The sequence below is a fragment of the Eutrema salsugineum genome, unplaced genomic scaffold (assembly GCF_000478725.1).
Source record: "Eutrema salsugineum unplaced genomic scaffold, Eutsalg1_0 scaffold_14, whole genome shotgun sequence".
NCBI classification, from domain to species: Eukaryota; Viridiplantae; Streptophyta; class Magnoliopsida; order Brassicales; family Brassicaceae; genus Eutrema; species Eutrema salsugineum.
Genome location: NW_006256877.1, coordinates 1,190,886 through 1,202,635, shown reverse-complemented (window position 1 = coordinate 1,202,635; position 11,750 = coordinate 1,190,886). Strand labels below are relative to the sequence as shown.

The 11,750-nt window shown below is 43.6% G+C and overlaps 1 non-coding gene across 1 annotated transcript; it reads left to right on the top strand.

Moving 5' to 3' along the window:
- The first annotated feature begins 10,887 nt into the window (after nt 1-10,887).
- Nucleotides 10,888-10,994, top strand: LOC112088797. The gene has a single exon (XR_002900733.1). It is a non-coding gene; the product is annotated as a small nucleolar RNA R71 (small nucleolar RNA).
- Nucleotides 10,995-11,750: the final 756 nt, after the last annotated feature.

The following is an 11,750-nucleotide window of genomic DNA, read 5'->3' as shown; positions in this document are numbered from 1 at the left end:
GTGTTCTGGAAATTAGACTCGACCTTCTTGATTCGTGATGAAGACTCCGGAAGGTGAATCGCATTGCAAGTTCTTCGTCCCATGCGATCAAAGTGAGGGTTTTGTCTGCGCCAAACCATCTGTCCGAGTTGTTGCACACAGGTGAGGGTTCCTCCACGATCACGATCCCAGCTCCAAGTTGCTCCCAAAAGTCTCCAAATGACCTGAGAACACTCCAAAAATGCAGGACACTCTAGGACCTAATGCAAATCCTAAACAAAGCTAGAACCTAAGACAAACTCTAACAAAACTAGCTAAATGTATGCATGAGACTCAATATTTGGATAAAAATGCAATCCTAAACATGACAAATTATGAATATATCAACTCCCCCACACTTGTCCTTTGCTTGTCCTCAAGCAAAAAGAGCAAATGAGAGAAAGAGGTTGGATGCATTGGGAGTTCATATTCCTTAATGAGAGAGTGTATCACTAAAAGAATTCAAAGCTCACTGTCCTAGTTGCTAATTCTAAGATGCATTGCAAACAAGATTACTCACAAAACTTTAGCCATACTTATCAATGAATGAATCAAGCTCAAGCTTAAGTTTTTCACAAACAGCCATAGTTCCAACCTTTTGACATTCATTAAAGCTCATGTGAATCATGCTTATGCAAATCATGTGAACTCACTTGTCTTGGGACAGGGTCATGAGACAAAGATGATCTCATTTAATGTTTTGGCTTCCATTCAGCTCTGGGGATCACTCAAGAAGGAATAAACTTTAACAGAATGCTAAGGGTAAAAGGCAACTGGTGCATACAAGAGCAGAATCCCATCTACCCAATGCCCCAAATTGGTCTTTCACCTTAACTCTACTCCCATGAAGATTACATCATAGCTACTCCTCTCTCAAGACATCCATTGCCTTATCATCCTCACTTCACTCTCATTCTTTATCTCACCAGGGGATTCATCTTTTCAGCTTTAAACTCAGGTTTTGGGGTCTGAATATTCCACTTAGCTCTTTCTCATATAGCACTTTCTAGCCTCTTTTCTTTTCTTTTCAAACATTTGAGCCTTTTTGGCTTCTTTTCTTTTCTTTTTACTTAGAGGCTAGAATTTCTTTTTCAAAACACAAGATCTTTTCTTTCTTTACACAGCAGACCCCAAACCGCTTTCTTTTCTTTTCCATCCCCTGGTTCTCATCTCAAACTTTCTCTTTACCTCTCAGTGTTTCTCAAGAACTCCTCCTAGCCTACTCTAGACTCATGATGCTGAGCTAGATCTACATGAGACTCTACTCTTGTCGCCCTAAACCCAACACTTTCTGTCAAGTTTATTCAGAAAAAGGCCTCACATCTCTCACTATAGTGTTTCAGGCTTCAAGGAAGGTTTGGTTAAAGGCAGGGAACTGTCTCAAAGTGAGAGAACAGCTATTTGAGCTACCAAAGAGTGGTAAAAGGGATAAGAGAGCTCAAATATTTTAAGGGTACCCATGAGTTCACAATGACATGCACAAGCAATGATAATTAGATTGTCAAATGAAGGTTCTCACTTGGATAAGGCTGGACTAATCAAAGCTTGATTCAATCAACAAGTTCAAGGCATGGATCAGTCTTGTTTTCTTTCTTGTTTACATGCAGCAAAGAACTAGAAACTAGGGCAGTGAACCGAATTCTTAAAGTGATATTCTCTCAAGGAAAAACCTATCATTACTCCCTTGCATTGATGCAGCGTACATGAATATGCAACTAGACTCAATCCTAAAAATGAGAATGCAACTACATGAACATTTTTTTGTGAAAATTTTTCTGATTTTTCCATTTTTTTGGTTTTTATATTCACTTAGATGAGACTACATGAATGCATGCAAGAATGTGACTCAAGACTCAAAGAGTAAAATAAGAACAGAGAAAACATGATTAGTAAAAGATGAAACTCCTCCCCCACACTTAAATAACACAGTCCCTTGTGTTATAAAAGCATGAGAAAGGAGTTAAAGCAAAGCAAACAAGTAAAATGCAAAGAGAAAAAGAAAATCTACATGCATATGTACAACGTTTGGAGTGTTACCTAAGAGCTGTGGAAGTCTGACCCCAATGAGTAAGAGGGGTTTGAAGTGCGACCGGATGGTGTCTCCCAAGAGTGGTGGCTTGCCTCATCAGAACTATCGTCAAGATCCACCCATGCTGTGCCATATGTGACCAGGGCCGTGCAGGTCATGGAACTCTCTCCAACTTCCTCTCTGTTCCTTGGTGAAACCGGTGTTGGAGATCCACCTTTGCAAGGGTTTTCAAGCTTCTTGATCTTCTTCTTCATCTCCTTGATGCACTTTTCCTTCTTGTGGATGGTTTTGTCTCGGTACTTGCACCATTGTTGGAGAAGACCAATCTTTTGTTGAGCTCTAAACCCTGAAGTGCCTGGCTCCTCCCAGTTGTAATCATCAAAGTGATATCTGTTTCCACCAAAACGTTTTTGAGTTGGAGGCAGACCAGCATCTTGAGCATCAGCAGCACTTGTGGTAGTATCTTCAGCGGTTGCTTTCTTTTCCTTGGAGGCTTCTTCTCTGCAAGCTTTCTTGTACTTGAGGATTGGTGGATCAGTTTGGACATTGTACAGCTCTTCCTTCAGCAAGAAGAAGTGAATGTTCCTCTTTACTTGGACTGTGGTGATGGAGGGATTGGGCAGGAGAGTTTGGACTGGTTCATCAATGAAGGACTTGAAGTTGTAAACCATCTTGGCTTCAACTCTTCCTTGAAGGAGACCAATCTTACACAAATGGGCTTCATTAATCAGGTCAAACCTTCCTTTGTTCTCCTTGAATCTGTACTCCTTTGCCTTCAAGATCTTTGTTACAACCCATCCATGGGCCAGCTTTGCATCCTTCTTTGTTGAACCCCAAATGCACTTTTTGTAGAACATCAAAGACCTTGCTAATTGAGAGGCAAGTCAAGGTGTGTAAGCATATCCGTCATAGGGCTCCCCATTTTCATGAGTTGGCATCAACTGTTTCAGCCCCACACCAAGGAGCATCAGATCACCTTTGTAAACTCTTCCAACATCAATTTTGAAGTAGAAGCTGTGAGAGAGAATCTTGTGTACATATCTCAGCACTGGATTCCTTATCCAAGAGGACTTAGCTGCTCCAGCTGTGTACTTCCCAGAAGCTATTGATTTCCATAGAGCCTGAGTATCTTCCTTTCTGAGATTGACCTGGTTGGAGAGAGGAACGTTTCTAGGTGCAGAAAACCCAAATATCTCATTCAATTCCCTGAATGACACTGTATAGTCCTTTCCTTTCACAGTAAACTCCATGTGTCCAAGTCCATCCCCTTGAAGAATTCTTGAATCCCTTGGGTAGTACATAAAAGCTTCAAAAGAAGCCAAGAACTCTTGAGACTCCTCTTCATATGCGATCTCTCTCATCTCCAAAAGTGATTCAATGCCCATGTTCCCAAGCAAAGTTTTGACATCTTCATAGATGCCAATCTTCTTCAGAAAGTCCACATCAGGGAACCTCCCTTGCTGGATCTCCATCTGCTGAAACTTAGCCTGATAATCAGGTGTTTCTGGTTCAGTTTTCTTGATCCTCTTTGATCCCTCTTCAATGGTGCCTTGGGAACCTCCAGCTGAGCTGCTTGAGCTACTCTCAGTCTGTTCATCATCAGATACCACAGCCAACTGTTTCCCTTTCTTCTTGGAACCAGAAGCAATCACCAATGCTTTCTCTTCATGCCTTGTTCTTTTTGGCGCTTGATCACATTTCCCTTGCTTTGTGACTTTCTTGGTGACTTGGCCTTTTCCTTTTGGCTGTGAAGCCCTGAGACCAAACCCTTGTTCTTAAATGCAGTGCCCTTCTTCTTGGCTAGAGAGTTGGTTCTTTCAGTCATCTGCCAAGAAATTTCTCAAATACAAGATTAGCACAAGATCAAGTTTCACAAAGTTCTCCAAAATTTTGAAAAACAATTTGTTGCAAGAATCGATTTCAAAAGCATATGAACAAGTTTCTCAAGCCAAGCATCAATCCAATAAGTTCATAGCAATGCAAAAACAAGAGTACAAAGCAAGGACTCAGCAAGAAACAAGTTCATTTCTTTTCCAAGAAAAATCGATTTTTCATGAGTTAACTTGCAACAAATTTCAAAACTCAAGAACAATGAATCACCAACAAAGTGCTCTGTTTTCCATGACTATCTAGCACCCTAGAATTTATAAAAATAATCCCAAGGTCTAAAACAACCTATCAAAATCGATTCCACACTTTGAAGTTCAAAAATCACCATTGAAGAACATGGAAAGAGATGACTTTTAACAGAGTGAATACCTTGGGATTATGAGGCAAACGAGTTCGAAAAGCAATCAGGATGATGTTAACAACTCAAAAACGAGCTCAGAGCACTTTGAATCAACGAATTTGGTGGAGAAATGAGAGAGTTATGATGAAAACAATGGAGAGAAATGAGAGAAAAGGAGCAAACTCGTGGTTTTGGTGAGGAAGGGAGAGTGTGGGACAAGGTCAAGCCTTTGGACTGGTGGTAAATAGATCTATTTTGACCAGTCAAGGCTTTGACCTGTCCTTTTCTCGTTAACCGGACTCCTTTCTCTCCTTGTGCGACTTGGAACCGCCGTGACCGAGCCGCACAAGCAACTCGGTGTAGAACATGCATTGTTTTTGTGCGACTTGGTCCTTCCTCTTTCTGTCCCGCATGCCCAAGCTGCAGTAAAACCTCTTCTGCACGGCTTAGTCCTTTCTCCATGCTGCTACCTCGTGCTACGTCCCGATGACCCGCATTACCATCTCGGCTTAAAACGCGAGTTCTTGTGCGACCTGGTACCTGATGTGTCTAACCCGCATGTCCAAGCCGCATGTTTTCACACTTAACTGATTTTCTGGTTCCTTCACAATGTGCGGCCTGGGACCTTTATTAACCAGCTAGCATGACCAACTCGTTGTGAATTACGAGCTTCCCTGCTCCTTGGCCCCTTTGTGAGTTAGGCCGCATTACCAAGTCGCATGGTTTTACACTTCGGCGCCTCAGTTTCTTTCTTTTTTTATGCGGCCTGGGCTCTTGGACACCAGCTAGCACGACCAACTCGTTGTGATTTGCGAGTGAAAGTGCGGCTTGGGCTTTCTTTGATCTAGGCCGCACACCCAACTAGGTGTGAATTGCGAACCTTCATGCGGCCAAGTCTTCTCTTGTTTCAGGTCGCAGGACCAACTCGCAGGCTTTGGTCCTTAGACATCACGAACTCTTCTTCTCATGTGCGACTTGGGTCAGTATTGTGCATCAGCTCGCACACCTAAGCCGCAGGTTTCGACACTTAGGTGTTTTTGGGCTCAAATCTTCTGCTTCCAGGTGAGTAACCCGCAGGTTCAGGTAGGTGTTAAATGCGAACTCATCTGCGAGGTGGGTCTCAGCCAGGCCAAGCCGCATAACCAACTCGCACGATCTGGGACTTAGGCCGTTCTGGATCTTTTGTTTTGTATGCGGCCTAGGCTCCAGTGCATCATCTCGAAGGCCTAAACCGGTGTGAATTGCGGATTAACCTGCGACCTGGTCCTCTTCTTTGATGAACCGCACGGCCAACTCGCACGATCTGGTCCTTAGGCACCTCGGGTTCTTTTCCTCCTGTGCGACTCGGTCTCTTCGTGAGTCAGGCCGCATGACCAAGTAGGTGTAATTTACGAACCTTCCTGCGGCCTGGTCCTCTCTTTTTCTGAGCCGCATGACCATGTAGCACACCGGCCTTCACCTGTTTCCCAGCCTTAGACCTTCTCCTCAGCTTTCTCACATGTTACATTTCATTTGTCCCTGAGCCATGGCCTCCAAAAATCCTAGAACCTGAGACCAACTCACAAAACCCATCAAAAAGTTCTTAAACATAAAAGAAAGAAAAGAAATCAAAAGAACTATGTACAAGGATAAGCTTGGGGTGTCTCCCAAGAGCACTTTGTTTAAAGTCTCTAAGTTTGACTTTGGAAACCTGTTTAACAGGCTGGTGGTGGATCAAGAAGGGGAACTGATGTAGCTTCCTCCTTCCTTTGTGAGACCAGGTAGTGCTTGATTCTTTGGCTATTTACCACAAACTCTTGACCATTCTTGCCTTCTAACACCACAGCTCCATATGGCCTGACCACAAGAACCTTAAAGGGACTAGACCATCTAGACTTAAGTTTTCCAGGAAACAACTTAAGCCTAGAGTTGAACAGCCAGATCACCTTCCTTAAACTCCCTTTTCAGAATCTTTTGGTCATGCAAAGCCTTGGTCTTTTCTTTATAAATCTTGGAGCTCTCAAAAGCCCCAAGCCTGATCTCTTCAAGTTCATGGAGTTGAATGACTCTTTTCTCTTGAGCTGTCTTGATATCAAAGTTCAGCAACTTCACAGCCCACAAAGCCTTGTACTCCAGCTCAACAGGAAGGTGGCAGCTCTTCCCATATAGCAGATTGAAAGGTGATGTCCCAATTGGAGTTTTAAAGGCTGTTCTATAAGCCCACAATGCATCATCTAGCCTTTTGCTCCAATCTTTTCTGCTTGAGCTAACAGTCCTCTCAAGAATGGCCTTAATCTGTCTATTAGATACTTCAACTTGACCACTAGTTTGAGGATGATAAGGAGTAGCTACCTTGTGTTTCACTCCATGCTTTCTCAGCAATCCTTCCAAAGTCTTGTTCACAAAATGAGATCCTCCATCAAAAATAACAACCCTGGGTACTCCAAATCTTGGGAAGATAGTGTTCTTGAACAACTTCACTACTACCTTGGAATCATTGGTAGGGGAAGCAATGGCCTCAACCCACTTGGACACATAGTCCACAGCAACTAGTATGTACTGATTCCCATAAGATGAAATGAAAGGCCCCATAAAGTCAACTCCCCAGCAATCAAAGATCTCAACCTCTAGTATTAGGTTTTGAGGCATCTCACTCCTCTTTGAAATGTTCCCATGCCTCTGACAGGCATCACATGATGAAACAACTAGCTGAGCATCTTTGAACATTGTGGGCCACCAAAACCCACTCTGAAGAACCTTGGCCACAGTCTTGAATGCTCCCATGTGACCCCCAAAAGCTGAACCATGACATTCTTGCAACACAGGTTGCATCTCCTCCTCAGCAAGACACCTTCTACACAGTTGATCTTTGTTCAGGACATACAGGTAGGGCTCATCCCAATGGTATCTTTGGACATCTCTGAAGAACTTCTTTTTGTGGTAAGCATTAAGTTCAGGTGGTTCCACTCCACAAGCAAGAAAGTTCACAATATCAGCAAACCAGGGCATTCTGTTCTCTTGGATGCTATCCACTTCTTCAAACTCCAAATAAGAGTTGAGCACCATCAGTGATTCCTCAGGAAGACTGTCATTAAGAGGGACTTCAGAGTCCACTCTTAACGTAGAGAGATGGTCTGCAGCTCCATTCTCTATACCTTTTTTGTCTTGTACTTCCATATCAAACTCATGAAGTAGAAGAACCCATCTCAATAGTCTAGGCTTAGCATCTTTCTTGGTCATCAGATACCTGAGGGCTGCATGATCAGTATATACAATGACTTTTGATCCCACCAGGTAGCTTCTGAATTTATCAAAAACAAAGACTATTGCCAGCATTTCCTTCTCAGTGGTAGCATACTTCTCTTGGGCAGAGTCAAGTGTTCTACTGGCATAGTAGATGACATGTAGCTTCTTATCCTTCCTCTGGCCAAGTACAGCCCCAACTGCAAAATCAGATGCATCTGTCATAACCTCAAAAGGAAGGGACCAGTCTGGGGCTTGGACAATTGCTGCACTGACTAATGAATGCATCCTTGATCATCTTGAAGGCCTATTCACACTCAGCATCAAAGATGAAATCAACTTCTTTACACAACAGCCTTGTCAAGGGTCTGGCATGCCCAAGGAAACTCCTTATCCCTTTGACTGAAGTGGGAGTTTGCAGATTCACCATCACTTCCACCTTTGCTCTGTCAACCTCTACGCCCTTCTCAGATATCTTATGCCCAAGTACAATTCCTTCCTGCACCATGAAGTGGCATTTCTCCCAATTCAACACCAAGTTATGCTGCTCACATCTCTTCAAGACCTGTGACAAATTAGAGAGACAATCTGAGAAGGAGGAGCCATAGACAGAAAAATCATCCATGAACACCTCCACCTTCTCTTCAATGATGTCAGAGAATATATGCATCATGCAACGTTGAAATGAGGCAGGAGCGTTACAAAGACCAAAAGGCATGCGCCTGTATGCAAATGTGCCATAAGGGCAAGTAAATGTTGTTTTCTCTTGATTTCGGGGATCTATGGGGATTTGAAAGAAACCCGAGTACCCATCAAGAAAACAAAAGAAGGGGTGGTTTGCAAGCCTCTCTAACATCTGATCAATGAAAGGCAAAGGAAAATGATCCTTCCTAGAGGCTGCATTGAGCTTTCTATAGTCTATACACATTCTGTGTCCTGTTATAGTCCTAGTAGCTATCAGCTCATCCTTCTCGTTTTTAACCACTGTGATCCCACCTTTCTTGGGCAAAACGTGAACAGGAGATACCCATCTTGAGTCAGAGATTGGGTAAATTATCGTTGCCTCAAGAAGCTTGAGTATCTCCTTCTTAACCACCTCCTTGAGGTTTGGGTTAAGATGTCGTTGATGCTCAATAGAGGACATAGATTGATCCTCCAGGTGTATCCTGTGGGTGCATATGTCAGGAGAGATCCCTCTAATATCAGCCAAAGAGTATCCTATGGCTCTCCTGAACTTTCTTATCTCACTAAGCAATGCACTTTCTTCATGCTCTAATAAGCTATCATTGATGATCACTGGATATGTGGAGTTTAAGCCCAAGAAGGCATACCTGAGCCCTGTTGGTAGAGGCTTGAGCTCAACAGGGGGTGCATCAGCCTCATTCCAATCCTTGTCCAAGCTGCATTGGCTAATGTCTGATCCTTTGATAGCCAAAACCTCAAAGCCACCTTGTTCCAGTTCCAAAAACCTTGTCTCAGGACCAAGTTCTCTAGCATTGTCCAAATACAGCTTGTACCCCTCACTTTCTTCTGCTAAGAGCCCATTGTCTCCTTGTTCTTGAGTTAGATCAGCTTGAAGAGGGTCCTCAGTGTTCAGTTCCTCAAGCAACTCATCAGCCAACTGATCCATTGTCTCCACATAGAAGCATTGACCTTCAATGGTGGGTTTCTTCATCATCTTATTCACATCAAACTTGAGCATCTCAGACTCAAGTTGAAGCTCTATTATCCCACCTCTCACGTCAATAATAACTCCTGCTGTGGCTAGGAATGGCCTACCTAAGATAAGAGGATCAACTGGTTTCTCATCCATTTCCAGCACAACAAAATCAGTTGGAACCTCAAAACCACCAATCTTGACAGGCAGATCTTCCAACATCCCAACAGGTAATCTAACTGATCTGTTTGCAAGGATAAGAGAGATCCTTGCAGGTTTGAACACTCTGAAGCCAAGCTTCTTTGCTATGGAGAATGGCATCAAACTGACAGAAGCTCCCAGATCACAAAGACATCCAGAAAATAGAAGAGGTCCAATGGCACAAGGGAGTGTGAAACTCCCTGGATCAGTCAGCTTTCTTGGAATGGACTTCTTCTGAATGATAGCACTGCATTCATGACTTAGTACCACCATGCCTTGAAGCTCTTTAGTCTTGTTCAGAATGGCATCCTTCGAAAACTTACCCATCTTTGGCATCATTAGAAATGCATCAATGAGAGGCATTGTGAGTGGTGTCTCATTGAGTGCCTTCTCAAATACAGCTCTTGCCTTGTCTACAAGCTGCTTCTTAAATCTCCCTGGAAATGGGAGCTTGGGTTGGTATGGAGGTGGTGGCACATATACCTTTTCTGGTTCAGGTTCCTTTGCTACCTCTTTACCCTTTTCTTTCCTTGATTTCTCAGTAACTTGATCATCTTTTAAGGCTGTCTCCCCCTCAGTTTGATCATTGTCCTCAATGATCACATTGTTTTGCTCAATACCAGGTCACTCCTTTCCACTCCTCAGTGTAATGGCCTTAGCATATTCCTTGGGGTTGGGTTCAGGTTTTCCAGGTAGGTAGCCTTGGTTCCTTGAGCTTGAGGCCTGGTGTTGCTTCAATTCCTTGATTTCTTGCTGCATGGCTGCATTCTGGCTTGCAAATATCTGTTGACCCTGAAGCAGTTATTGTAGAATCCCAACCATGTCTAACCCCATCTGTGGCTGCTGCTGAACCGGTGGTGGCTGAAACTGGTGTTGAACCAGCGCTTGCTGCTGGAACTGTGGTGGACCAAACCCTGGTGGTGCCTTTTGCTGCTGTGAACTGAAACCAGTACCCTAAAATGGTTGTTGTTGCTGACCAAAACCCTGATTCTGAGCAAACTGATTCTTGGGTTGAAATGACCCTTGAAAGTTGTTCTTGGGAACAAAGTTCTTTGGAGCTTGAGAATTGGGATAGACCTGGTCTTGTGGGTTAGCTACATTGGGATTCCTGTAAGAGAGGTTCTGATTGGAATTGCTATACTGATATCTTTGGAACCTCTGATTCCCAATGTAGTTAAGCTCCTCCTGGGTTAGATCTTCTTCACTTATGTTCTCAAAGATCTGAGAAGGTTCCTCATACTCTCCTACAAAGTGCATTGGCTTTTGAGTGGTGAATTTCAACTTGTCCAATTCACTCCTCAACTCCTTAACTTCTCTAGTGAGTCTCTGTTCTGAGCTTGAACCTTCAGATCTATTTGATTTGTCATAGTCTTCACCATAAGTGTCATTGCTCATTGCTAAGTTCTCCACTAGCTCTAAAGCAGCATGAATCTCCTTCCCCAGAAAGTTCCCATTGGAAGCAGTATCCAACTGGTTTCTAATCTTGGGAAGAGCTCCCTATAAAGTGTGCTGAGAAGAGAAGCTTCACTAAACCCATGGTGTGGGCATTGGTTGGTGTAGCTCCTGAATCTCTCATATGCTTCACCAAAACTCTCATTGCTGTGCTGAGTGAAGCTAGAGATTTGGTTTCTCAGTTTAGCAGTTCTGGAGGTGGAGAAAAACTTAGATAGAAAGGCCTGCTTGCATTGCTCCCAGGTTTGAATGGAGCCTCTTGGAAGATTATCCTCCCATTGGTGAGCTTTGTCACCAAGACTGAAGGGGAATAATCTGAGCTTGAAACTGTCCTCAGAAACTCCATTTATCTTTGTCAGGTCACACACTTTATCAACTTGATCCAAGCGTTCCAAGGGATCTTCCATTGCTAATCCATGAAACTTTGAGTTCTGAACCATATTCAACAAGGATGCCTTCACTTCAAAGTTGTTGTTTTGCACAGGTAGTGCCTGAATTCCAGCTCCATACTGATGAGCATTTGCCCTGTCATTTTCTCCAACATAAACCTGTGGCTGCTCATATCTCCTTTGCTGGTGTTGGAAGGGCTGATGTTGGTGGTGCACCTGTTGTCTTTGCTGTACATTGGCTTGATGCCTCTGCTGATGAGTTGGAGCTTGTCCCTGGTGGACATAAGCTTGCTGTTGATGCACCTGTTCCTGATGAACATTACCCTGATGTAACCCTTGACCAACTCCATGACCAGCTGCATTACCAGCTCCATTACCCTGAGCCAGTTGCTCCTGAGCCGGTTGTTCCATGTCAACCACATGCTCTCTTTGTTCTTCCATATCAGCCTGAACAATCTGTCTTCCACGCCTGTCCCTTCTCCTCCTTGGTACCACAAGATTAATGTTGTCGTTGAGAGGGAAAGGTGGACCACAGCTTCTTGACTTTGACCC